Here is a 12,381-nt window from a genome sequence, read left to right as displayed (position 1 = left end):
GGGTGTCTAATGTCAGAAGAAAAGGAGGCTATGCAGTGACCATGGAAGGCCCAGAAAGCTCAGGCAAGGACATCTCTTCCCACACTGAGCTCCACAAATAAAACATTAATGAAATAAAGGGGGCTAAGAAGAACAGGTAGAGGCATGGTCTGCCAGATTTTCATCCTCTCACCCATATGCACACATACATGCACATATACACCAAGCAGGTGATGAGATGATCTAGGGTTGGCTGCCCCACCCCAGGAGTCTGTCGGATGGGCAGCCTGACTGCAGATTGTCATTTTGGTCTAGCACTGTCACAGGGTGCGGAGTAGCAGAGGCCAGTGAGGTATGTGTGGTGGAGGGTGGAGGCCACTGAGGACTCTGGCACCAGGATCTGGCCTTTCAGACTTTAGACCTGGATGTTATTTCCAGAAAGCTGTTTTAGCTGCGTGAGCCTCTCCATATATAGTGCACGGGTTCTTGTTCTTAGTCATGAGAGGATTCCATCACAAACGCATCTGAAGGGGATATATCCAACTCCAAAAACATTGTACTTTCAGCCCTGTGGCTGGAGCGGGACCACATTGCCATGGCAACTGAGTGTGCCAGCTGATAGGCCTCTTGTAGTCCACTGAAGACATGGGCTGCTGCTTCTTTGGGCTATTATTAAACCCAGCTGGCACAAGTGGCTGGACCTTCTACTGCACCTCCTCACAGTCCAGAAAAACCTGGTTTATGATCTTGTCCTTCTCCTCAGGGGAGATGAAGTTCTTGATGATTAGGTACTTGAACTTGAGTTCCCAGGTCTGCTCATTCTGTGCCTTCTCCAGGTCCTGCTACATGCAGATATACTCATCATACCGGTCCTGGATCTCTGCCTTCACTGCCTGCTGCTTGGCATGGAGCTTCTCGAGTTTCTTGGGTTTGACGTCTGCCCCAGAACTACATGGTCTCTTCATCTCAGATCATCACCTCCTGCTGTATTTCCTTCTCCTGGCATTTCTGCTTGGCAGTCTCCTCACTCTTCAGTTTCAGTATCTTCTGCTGCTGTTTGGTGTGATCCATGATGTTCTTGCCCCAATGGAGAAGCTTGCTCTCCATGGCCTTGTACTTGACTGCAAGCAGCTCTGTGGCCTGCTGCTCCTGCTGTAGGTCTTCCAGCATCTTCTTCATCTCCAGCAGCTTCTGCTTCTCCTCACTCACCAGGCTGCAGTCATCCTCTACTACTTCTGCACCTGCAGGTAATTATCCATGTTTTTATCCAAGGCTAGCTCCAGGAGGCTGGGTATGTGGTGGTTGTTGTTATTGTTATCCTCCTCTTTGGCCTCCCAGACCTTGATTACTGGTCCTTCATGTTACCCCACCAGGGCTGACATGCTGCTGCTTTTTATGCTATAGCTCTTTATGCTGCTGCTCTTCCTCCAGAGCCACGTTTCCAGAATCTTCTTCTCCAGATGAGATTTCAGGTGGGTGATCTCCTGGAATTCTTACAGCAGTGCGTCCTTGGGGTCCTCGTGCACTCAGAGCTTGTTCTTGATCTTCTTGGCTCGGTGGGCAAAGCTTGGTTTTGGAAAGGCTCTCGTTGTAGCCAGTAAGAAACTGGCCCCAGTGTGGCTGCCATGACCATCTGGTCATTGACCCCTAGCTTAACTTAGATTGCCTAGAAAATAGAACCTGAGACAAAAATATAATGTGCTAATACTTTATTAAGGGAAAGGTTATAGCTCCTGAGAAGCATCAGTAGAAGTGAAGGACAAAAAGAAGTGAGGAAAGAAAGAAGGGAGAACAAAGAGAAGTACAATGCTAAACAGACTGCAGTTTGTTAAAAATTACGTTGTATTTATAGGTCTCATGTGGTATGTTCAGAAAGGTCATATGAACTACTGTTTCAATGATTTCTTGCTTTAAAAAAAACTGTTTTAGGGCTTCCCTGATGGCGCAGTGGTTGCGCGTCCGCCTGCCGATGCAGGGGAACCGGGTTCGCGCCCCGGTCTGGGAGGATCCCACGTGCCGCGGAGCGGCTGGGCCCGTGAGCCATGGCCGCTGAGCCTGCGCGTCCGGAGCCTGTGCTCCGCAACGGGAGAGGCCACAACAGAGGGAGGCCCGCATACCACAAAAAAAAAAAAACAAAAAAAAAAAAACAAACTGTTTTAATGATTTGAGATATTGCCTTAATTATATCCTTAATTTTTATGTATATTTTCATTAGCCTCTTTTTTATTGTGTTCTATGGATCTGTCTGCCTAATTGTGTGGTACTTGCACACTTTTAATTACTAGTTTAATTGGATATATTTGGGCTAGTCCATCTAAATATTTTGCTCTTCTTTTGAAGAACTCCCTAAGGTAGTTGCTTGCTCATTTTTTCCCAGATGAATATTAGTATGGATTGTCTAATTCCACTTTCTTAAAGTTTGTATTTTTTTAGGATCACGTTCATTTTGGAAAATAAATAAGAAGGACCTGAATCTTTATGACATTCTATTTGAAAGACTGTCATGAAAGTGCTATATGACAATTCTCCTCTATTCTCGTTTGTTTAAAACGAAAATCATGTAGTCTCAGGATTCTTGTTTAATGATTTCAGATTGGACTTGCCTTGTGTGGCACTACACTTCTCATGGAAATCAACTATGGGTTGTTTGGGGCAACTCTCCTCATTCTCCTTAGATAACAGTATTACCAGGTGCTATGGTCTAAATGTTTCTGTCCCTCCGAAATTCAGATGTTGTAATCCTAACCCCCAGATGATGGTATTAGGAGGTGATTAGGCCATGAGTGTGGATCCCTCATGAATGAGATTAGTGCCCTTACAAAAGAGGCCCAGAAAGCCCCCTCACCCCTTCCACCATGTGAGGGTGTAGCAAGTAGATGGCTATCTAAGAATTAGGATGGGAACTTTCACCAGACATTCAATCTGCTAGTGGCTTGAATTTCCCACCCTGCAGAACAGTGAGATACAAATTTCTGTTATTTATAAGCCACCTAGCCTATGGTATTCCATTATAGAAGCCCAAACAGACCAATACACCATGATATTCTATTCATGGGCAGTGGCATGAAGTAAAGTAAAGCAAGTGGAAACATGTAAGATCACTTAATTTCTAGGATTGGAACTAGCATACTGTCACTTCCAGATATATGACATTAGCCAAAGCGAGTCATAGTCAAGCTAGAAGTCAGATAGGGAAGTATGCTATGACCACTTTGAGGCCATTGTGTGAATGCAGGAATAATTGAATATTGGATCAAAACATTCAATACACCACAGTCTGCCTCCTTGGTTTCAATTATTCATGTCATTCCTGCATGTAAAACACACTTATCTCCATTCCATAACTACCATATGTCTCATCTAATCATGGCATCAAGTTAGAAATCTAAGATATTGTGAGTCTCATTGGGTGGAATGCAATTTCTCTTGGTCCATAGACCTATGAACTAAAAAAAATTATCTGTATTACACATACCCTATATAAAATAGTGTAGAGGGAAAGAATACACACATAATACACAATCTCATTTTACAAAGGAACAGTCAGAGACTCATAACGGTCATTACTCTATATTAATTTTGAAACACTAGGCAAGTGTTACCAGGTACCCAGACGCTTGGGTAGTGGATATTTGCTTAGGCATTCAATTCTAAATCCTGGAATGATTTCCCAGATCCATATTTTTAAGGCTCTTGGCTTGACATCATGGAAAATTTCCTTTTCTATCATCTTACATGGCCACTTCTAAAGAATGCATCAGGGTTTGTGTGTGTGTGTGTGTGTGTGTGTGTGTGTGTGTGTGTGTGTCTTGGTGGCTCCCATCATCCCCTAATTCCTGACAGTTGAAATTTTGGGGCCCAGGCCAAGCATTTTTTGTTTTGGGGTCTAGATTGAAAGTGCTTTGCTTATGAAATTCTCTCTGAAACTTTGTAGGGTTTTATGTGTCTGAGCATACCCAGTTCTGTGCCAAAAGCCACATACACAGTTTTTTTAAATGAGTCTTTTTGTTGGACTTAGTTATTAGTACTCTGATAATATTATTCTTCTTTGGGATTTAATGTTTTTTAGGAGGCCTTTTGCCTCTCTAAAAGAAGAGAAAGCTCATTCTTCTTAAACTGGTGTCTAACCAGAATATGTTCCTATCATAGTGTTCCTAGAGGGGAAGAGAAAGATGTGGTCAAAGTAAGTTACTAGGCCAATCACAATGTGGAATGGAACCTTACATTCATGATGAGGCCATGGCATTGATAGGAATTCAATGAAAGCTAAAGAATTGGTGCCAGTAATTGCATAAATCATAAAATCCCCCCCCAGAGGCAGTAACTTTCCCATTTGTTCAATTATTCAGAGTCCTTTTTGAGTTCATTAAAATTTTACTTTTAAAAACATTACACATTTCTTTTTGGTTTTATCCCTAGACATTTTAACTTCTCATTGCTATTTTAACTGGAGTTTCCTTTTGCTCTCTTCTACCCATTGTTTGTATAAATAAAAGTTGTTGGGTTTTAATATTAATATAACTTATTCTGCCTTTTATACTACCTTAATGAGTTTCTCCTAGTAATTTTCAGTTTGTTGTCTTGGGGTTTCCAATCACATCTTTTCTACAGCGGATGTTCTCTGGCAGTCATTAATACATGATACAAAGATACTAACCTTTATGTCAACTCCTATTGGTTGAATTACATGTTTCTTCCCCAGATGTCCTTGAACTCAGTATTCCAGTGTTACCTCTTCCATGCTCTTGGCCACATAGTCAAATAATTTTCCAGTATTTATGAATCCAAGTGTGATGGTTAATTTTATGTGTCAACCTGACTGGGCCGTGGCATGCCCAGCTATTTAGTTAAACATTATTTTTGGTGTGTCTGGATGAAATTAACATTCAAATCATTTGACCGAGTAAAGCAAATTGCCATCTTCAGTGTGGGTAGGCCTCATCCAATCCATTGAAGGCCTGACTGGAACCAAAACGTGGAGTAAAGAATAATTCTCTCTTTCTGCCTGTCTTTGAGCTGGGTCATTGGTCTTTGAACTCAGATGAAAATGTACAGCTTTGGTTCTCATGGTACTCAGGCCTTTGAACTCTAACTGGAACTATACTGTGGGCTCTCCTGGATCTTCAGCTTGCATCTGCAGATCTTTAGACTTTTCAGTCTCTATAACCATGTGAGTTAAATCCTTATAACAAATGCCTTTATACGTATGTATATATCACTAATATATACGTATATGTCATCTATATATGTATATATAATATATATAAGATTATACAATGATAGGTTACTTGTGCAGTTTGAAAAAGGGGAGAAAAGTTATGAGTTATGCACTAAACTTAAAACCAAATCTTCTCTGATATTAGTGCAGGTCCAATTTTTTAAGTGTCCAACAATGGAAAGATACAGTAATATACAAAAGTTATAGACATTTAAAATTAGAAAATCCTGTGAAACACTTCAAATTACATAAATATTCAGAAAAAGTAATCATAGATTAACACCCATAAACACTTCAAGCATAACTTTTAAGGAAATAAAAGGTATCGGAAAGATAATATCCTTCATTATGTATCCTAAGATAATGTTTAAAGATAGGAATCACACTTGTAGAAAGCATAAAAAGGAGGTTATTAAAAACTACCATTCTGATGTGTACTCAGTGTTTGCTGGTCATTGGTGTTTCTGGTGCAACAATATCAGGCACTCTGTCCTAGATAATTATGCATTAAAATCTTTCACAGATGCTAAATATTAATAAGTATTCAAAATGTATTTTTGTCTCAACTAACTATATATAATGCTATGGAGATGTCTGCCAAGGATTTGTCTATATTGTATGTTCCTTACTAATATTAAGAGGCAAGAGTTTAAAAAATGAATTTAAAAACTTCCTCCCTGGAATCCAATAGAAAAGGATAGGGGCTCAAACCTTAAACTTTAGTGACAGGGTTGAAGGATGGTCAAATGAACGAAGAAAGCATTGTCACTGTTTATAGAAACCATGAAACATACCAGAAAATAATTATTTCAACACAGTTATTACTGATTGTTTAGTGTTTTTGAGATTGAAGCCCTTCCATTGTGTTCACAAAAATTCTAGTTTTTGCAATTTTGTCCTGAACAAAATCCACTGAGAATGCCTGTTCTAGAAATTTGAGCCAGTTAAGTTTTAAATGGTGAACATTTTATGATTAGGGGTAATAACATTTAATTTTCAATTAGAATGTTACCTTTTAGATGGAGATATAGCAGGCCCATTCACTGTCACTCAAACATCTGGCAAACTCTCAAATTACGCAGCAAAGATGCCAGCTGTAAAAATTCTCACTGACTAATTTGGAGAGATTTCCTTCACATTAAGAAGTATGAAAGTAAAAATTGTACATCAGGGCAGATGCTTAGTTAGTTCATATGTAACATTGTTTTCCTGGGATTATTCATAAAACTAATTTTTGTTTTGTTTCAGTTTTCAAATTAAATCAGAACAAAAATAAGAATTACGTTAAAAAATTTAAAAATCTGTGTATTATAGAATATATTTAAATTATTTATAGAAATTAAATCCTTTTAAAATTTATTAAAGTAAGACCGCTGTAGATTATTTTTTTAATTTAAGAGAGAAAAAATAGCTTAGATAAAGCTTTACATTTTCGTGTTTCATTAATTTTCTGGGTAAAGATTTATACCAGTCAAGAATATAAGCCTGTAAGTACAGGAATAAAAGTAATAAGATGAGTTTAATAAGAGTGTTGTCTTAAGTCAAATTAAAAAAGCAATAATTTTTCTTAATTTCCTTTTAACATTTACCTATTTGAAATTTTGCATTCATCTATTAATGGCATATATTTATTAAAAACTTTAATTAATGTAATGTTTCCCTCCTAATACAAGATCCTTGAGTAGGAAATGGGAATGGCTAATCTTAGCCAAAAGTACCATTTGTGTATATTGGTGGCATCCATTGATACTTTATGAATTGTATTAAAATTTTATGTTTTTTAATATAATTTTCAAGGCTGATGTAAAAAATTAATTTTTCCCATAACTAACTCAAATCATTTGGTCTTACTTTGACTATATATCATAAAATAGTATGTGAGACTTACAGATAAGTCTGTTGTAAGTTATTTTTATTTAGAATTCTCTTCCAGAAAACGTATATTTAATTTGATAAAGACTTTATTTTATTTTGCTATATAGCTTAATTCAAGAAATGTTAACTTTAAGTATTAAAAATAACATTGGGAATTTTGGAACTTTTGTAGATATTTTACCTTAAATACATAGGCGTAATCAGCAGAAGTCTGAAAAAGATTTTGCCAGTCTGTAAATATCAGTGAATTAGAGCTAGCATTGATTTATAAATGATAGTTGGTATTATATTTGCTTATTGTTAGATTTTGTGTTCCAAGCCACAAGCTACTTGTCAACCCATCATATATGATGTGTAATAAACAGAGCAAATGAAAAAGCCCATCTGGCATAATGTCATAGAAGCTTAAAATATATGTGAAAGTTTGGTATGTAGACCATAAATATTATTGTAGGAATGGTCAAGCTATACTTTTTTTTTTTTGACACTGTGTTTTTTTAAAGAAAGATATAGTATCTCATACTGTGGGAATTTTCTACTTAACTTGAGCTTTCTACCTGATATAATTATGCTGACTGGGAGTTTACATATTTTTAGCTATGATGTGATACTTTGAACATCTTCTGACATGGCACACATGCAGGACATTATTACTCCCTTTATTGTAGGGTAATCTCAGAAGGGTGAAAATTCTGGATAAGTATTTTAGAGTAACAATGTGGGCTTCCAGATAGGTTTAAAAGTACCCAGTGCTAATGATTAGAACCAGGAAAAAACTGTATTACAAAACCTATTTTTAAAGGAAGATTGTGTGCTTTCTCCAAATGGCTGGAGTTCAGGGCTGTTTGGATTAATATGCATTATACATACTCTGTAGATTAAGCTAAACCCCCTGGGAAATGGATGGCCAATGAACCACTTTATCTGTACGCTGCAGGTACCTTGAGTAGTTTTCTACCTGCAGCATAATTATAATTCTATTTTGATGTAGGCAGTGGTACAGTAGTTAAATCATTTTTGTTTCTTCCCAGAATTTCCCTTAGAGAAATTCAAGGTAATGCAGTCTATTTTAAAACAATATTGTTTCCCTGGACTTAAGCCATAAGATGTAACCATAATTCAGAACCAGCAAATATATCCTTCAATAGAAAAGGGAAGAATTATTGTCTATGTTGAGGAACAGGTACAGAATTAAATGTAGATATTGTGAGAGTCCCTTGATATTTCATTAATGAGATTGCTTTGGTGACTTTTTTTTTTAAGTAGAGGGAAGGATTATTTATTTATTTATTTATTTATTTATTTATGGCTGTGTTGGGTCTTCGTTTCGTGTGAGGGCTTTCTCTAGTTGCGGCAAGCGGGGGCCAGTCTTCATCGCGGTGCGCGGGCCTTTCACTGTCGCGGCCTCTCTTGTTGCGGGGCACAGGCTCCAGACGCGCAGGCTCAGTAGTTGTGGCTCACGGGCCTAGTTGATCGGTGGCATGTGGGATCTTCAAAACCAGGGCTCGAACCCGTATCCCCTGCATTGGCAGGCAGATTCTCAACCACTGCACCACCAGGGAAGCCCGCTTTGGTGACTTTTTAAATCAAAATCATCATTCAAAGATGTTTGAATTCTTAAAATAGGTTTTGATTTTTTGCACACACTTAAATGTAGGGTTGAAGCAATTAGGAAGTAGATGGAAAAATATATCTTGGCATCAATAATTTAGACATTTGGGGGAAATACATGTGCACATGAATTTATATGAATATATGTATATATACATATGTAAATATTTTACATGCACTCAAATTTAATTTGGGTAATTTTATTTTGTTTTTAAAAGTATACTTAGGAAATTTGCTATATTTATATATCAGAATAGACTTACAAAGGTGTCTATACCAAAATCCCTAGAATTTATGGATATGTTACATTTATATGTCAGAAGGAATTTTACAATTGTCATTAAGGTTATGGACCTTAATATAAGGAGGTTATTTTGGATTATCTCACTGAGTCCAGTCTAATCACGTGAGTCCCTAAAGGCAGATAACTTTCTAAACTGGAGTCAGACGTAGCAAGATGAATATCAGAGATATTGAAAGCATAAGAGCAGCTTGATCCAGTCTTATTGGAGGCCACATGGAAAGTGTGAGAAAGACCACAGATAACATTTAGGAGCAATGACAAATCTCTGACTGACAACCAGGGAGGAAAGGGGGACCTCAGTCCTACAATCACAGGGAAATGGAATCTGTCAACACCTTGAATGACTTTGGAAGCAGACTATTCTCCAGAGCCTCCATTAAGGAAGGCAGCCCTGTCAACACCTTGATTCAGCCTTATGAAACCCCACCCCACCCTAACTTCTGACCTACAAAATCTGTGAGATAATAAATTTGTGTTGTTTTAGTCCACTAAATTTGTGGTAATTTGTTACTGCAACAATAGAACACTAATACACATGTTTTAACCTGACAGACAGAGATGTAATTTAGTCTGTTTTATTTAGCTAATTTTTATGTTAGTTCCTCAGCACTGTAGAAGTATAGTTCATGTGATAATTACCTGTAGGAGCATGTGGTATGTAGACCATAAATATTATTGTAGGAATGGTCAAGCTATACTTTTTTTTTTTTGACACTGTGTTTTTTTAAAGAAAGATATAGTATCTCATACTGTGGGAATTTTCTACTTAACTTGAGCTTTCTACCTGATATAATTATGCTGACTGGGAGTTTACATATTTTTAGCTATGATGTGATACTTTGAACATCTTCTGACATGGCACACATGCAGGACATTATTACTCCCTTTATTGTAGGGTAATCTCAGAAGGGTGAAAATTCTGGATAAGTATTTTAGAGTAACAATGTGGGCTTCCAGATAGGTTTAAAAGTACCCAGTGCTAATGATTAGAACCAGGAAAAAACTGTATTACAAAACCTATTTTTAAAGGAAGATTGTGTGCTTTCTCCAAATGGCTGGAGTTCAGGGCTGTTTGGATTAATATGCATTATACATACTCTGTAGATTAAGCTAAACCCCCTGGGAAATGGATGGCCAATGAACCACTTTATCTGTACGCTGCAGGTACCTTGAGTAGTTTTCTACCTGCAGCATAATTATAATTCTATTTTGATGTAGGCAGTGGTACAGTAGTTAAATCATTTTTGTTTCTTCCCAGAATTTCCCTTAGAGAAATTCAAGGTAATGCAGTCTATTTTAAAACAATATTGTTTCCCTGGACTTAAGCCATAAGATGTAACCATAATTCAGAACCAGCAAATATATCCTTCAATAGAAAAGGGAAGAATTATTGTCTATGTTGAGGAACAGGTACAGAATTAAATGTAGATATTGTGAGAGTCCCTTGATATTTCATTAATGAGATTGCTTTGGTGACTTTTTTTTTTAAGTAGAGGGAAGGATTATTTATTTATTTATTTATTTATTTATTTATGGCTGTGTTGGGTCTTCGTTTCGTGTGAGGGCTTTCTCTAGTTGCGGCAAGCGGGGGCCAGTCTTCATCGCGGTGCGCGGGCCTTTCACTGTCGCGGCCTCTCTTGTTGCGGGGCACAGGCTCCAGACGCGCAGGCTCAGTAGTTGTGGCTCACGGGCCTAGTTGATCGGTGGCATGTGGGATCTTCAAAACCAGGGCTCGAACCCGTATCCCCTGCATTGGCAGGCAGATTCTCAACCACTGCACCACCAGGGAAGCCCGCTTTGGTGACTTTTTAAATCAAAATCATCATTCAAAGATGTTTGAATTCTTAAAATAGGTTTTGATTTTTTGCACACACTTAAATGTAGGGTTGAAGCAATTAGGAAGTAGATGGAAAAATATATCTTGGCATCAATAATTTAGACATTTGGGGGAAATACATGTGCACATGAATTTATATGAATATATGTATATATACATATGTAAATATTTTACATGCACTCAAATTTAATTTGGGTAATTTTATTTTGTTTTTAAAAGTATACTTAGGAAATTTGCTATATTTATATATCAGAATAGACTTACAAAGGTGTCTATACCAAAATCCCTAGAATTTATGGATATGTTACATTTATATGTCAGAAGGAATTTTACAATTGTCATTAAGGTTATGGACCTTAATATAAGGAGGTTATTTTGGATTATCTCACTGAGTCCAGTCTAATCACGTGAGTCCCTAAAGGCAGATAACTTTCTAAACTGGAGTCAGACGTAGCAAGATGAATATCAGAGATATTGAAAGCATAAGAGCAGCTTGATCCAGTCTTATTGGAGGCCACATGGAAAGTGTGAGAAAGACCACAGATAGCATTTAGGAGCAATGACAAATCTCTGACTGACAACCAGGGAGGAAAGGGGGACCTCAGTCCTACAATCACAGGGAAATGGAATCTGTCAACACCTTGAATGACTTTGGAAGCAGACTATTCTCCAGAGCCTCCATTAAGGAAGGCAGCCCTGTCAACACCTTGATTCAGCCTTATGAAACCCCACCCCACCCTAACTTCTGACCTACAAAATCTGTGAGATAATAAATTTGTGTTGTTTTAGTCCACTAAATTTGTGGTAATTTGTTACTGCAACAATAGAACACTAATACACATGTTTTAACCTGACAGACAGAGATGTAATTTAGTCTGTTTTATTTAGCTAATTTTTATGTTAGTTCCTCAGCACTGTAGAAGTATAGTTCATGTGATAATTACCTGTAGGAGCATGGCCCAAATGGAAGACCATCCATAGTCATTACTGTTTCTACCCTTCTGTTAGTTCCCCCATCACAACTCCTATACTGGACCAATATAGGTGGCTGCATCTCTATACCTCTTTGCCTAATCATGTTGATCTCATTCTGGAAAATCTGTATATTTTTTTCAGGATGAGTTGAAGACTAACCCTCCCACCCTCTCCCCCCCGCCCACAACAACACCACCACCAACAACAAAGAAACAAAAATAAAGAAATGCATGCATTATTGGGGGAAAAAAAGTCTTTTTTAAATTTTACTTCAAGGAGAGTCCAATTACATACTGTTTGGATGAGCCTGTTAATAGTTTCCAGGATTAGTTCTTTTAATCTTTTTAACTTTGAGAGTGTGTGTGTTAGCTAAAGCCCAACCTTGGTTTGGGACATATGATTTCTACATATGATAGGCTTTCTAGGCCTCAGAATTTGTTTCTCATTACTCTCTTCAAATACAGTCATTTGATATACATTTGTTAGGATGGTACTGTTGCCATGCAAGGCTTATTGTGTCATCTTGCCCTAGAAGAAGAAAATTATTCCCCATATTCCACCCAAAGATGTAGCCCTCAACTA

The 12,381-nt window shown here is 37.5% G+C and overlaps 1 pseudogene; it reads right to left on the bottom strand.

Annotated features, from left to right (window-relative positions):
* Positions 1 to 222: 222 nt before the first annotated feature.
* Positions 223 to 5,149, bottom strand: LOC102973388 (kinesin-like protein KIF3C; annotated as a pseudogene).
* Between the last annotated feature and the right edge of the window lie 7,232 nt (positions 5,150 to 12,381).

This window comes from Physeter macrocephalus, chromosome 7 (genome assembly GCF_002837175.3).
Source record: "Physeter macrocephalus isolate SW-GA chromosome 7, ASM283717v5, whole genome shotgun sequence".
Classification (NCBI taxonomy): domain Eukaryota; kingdom Metazoa; phylum Chordata; class Mammalia; order Artiodactyla; family Physeteridae; genus Physeter; species Physeter macrocephalus.
Note: the sequence above shows the minus strand (reverse complement) of the source record. Positions and strands in the feature narration are given on the sequence as shown.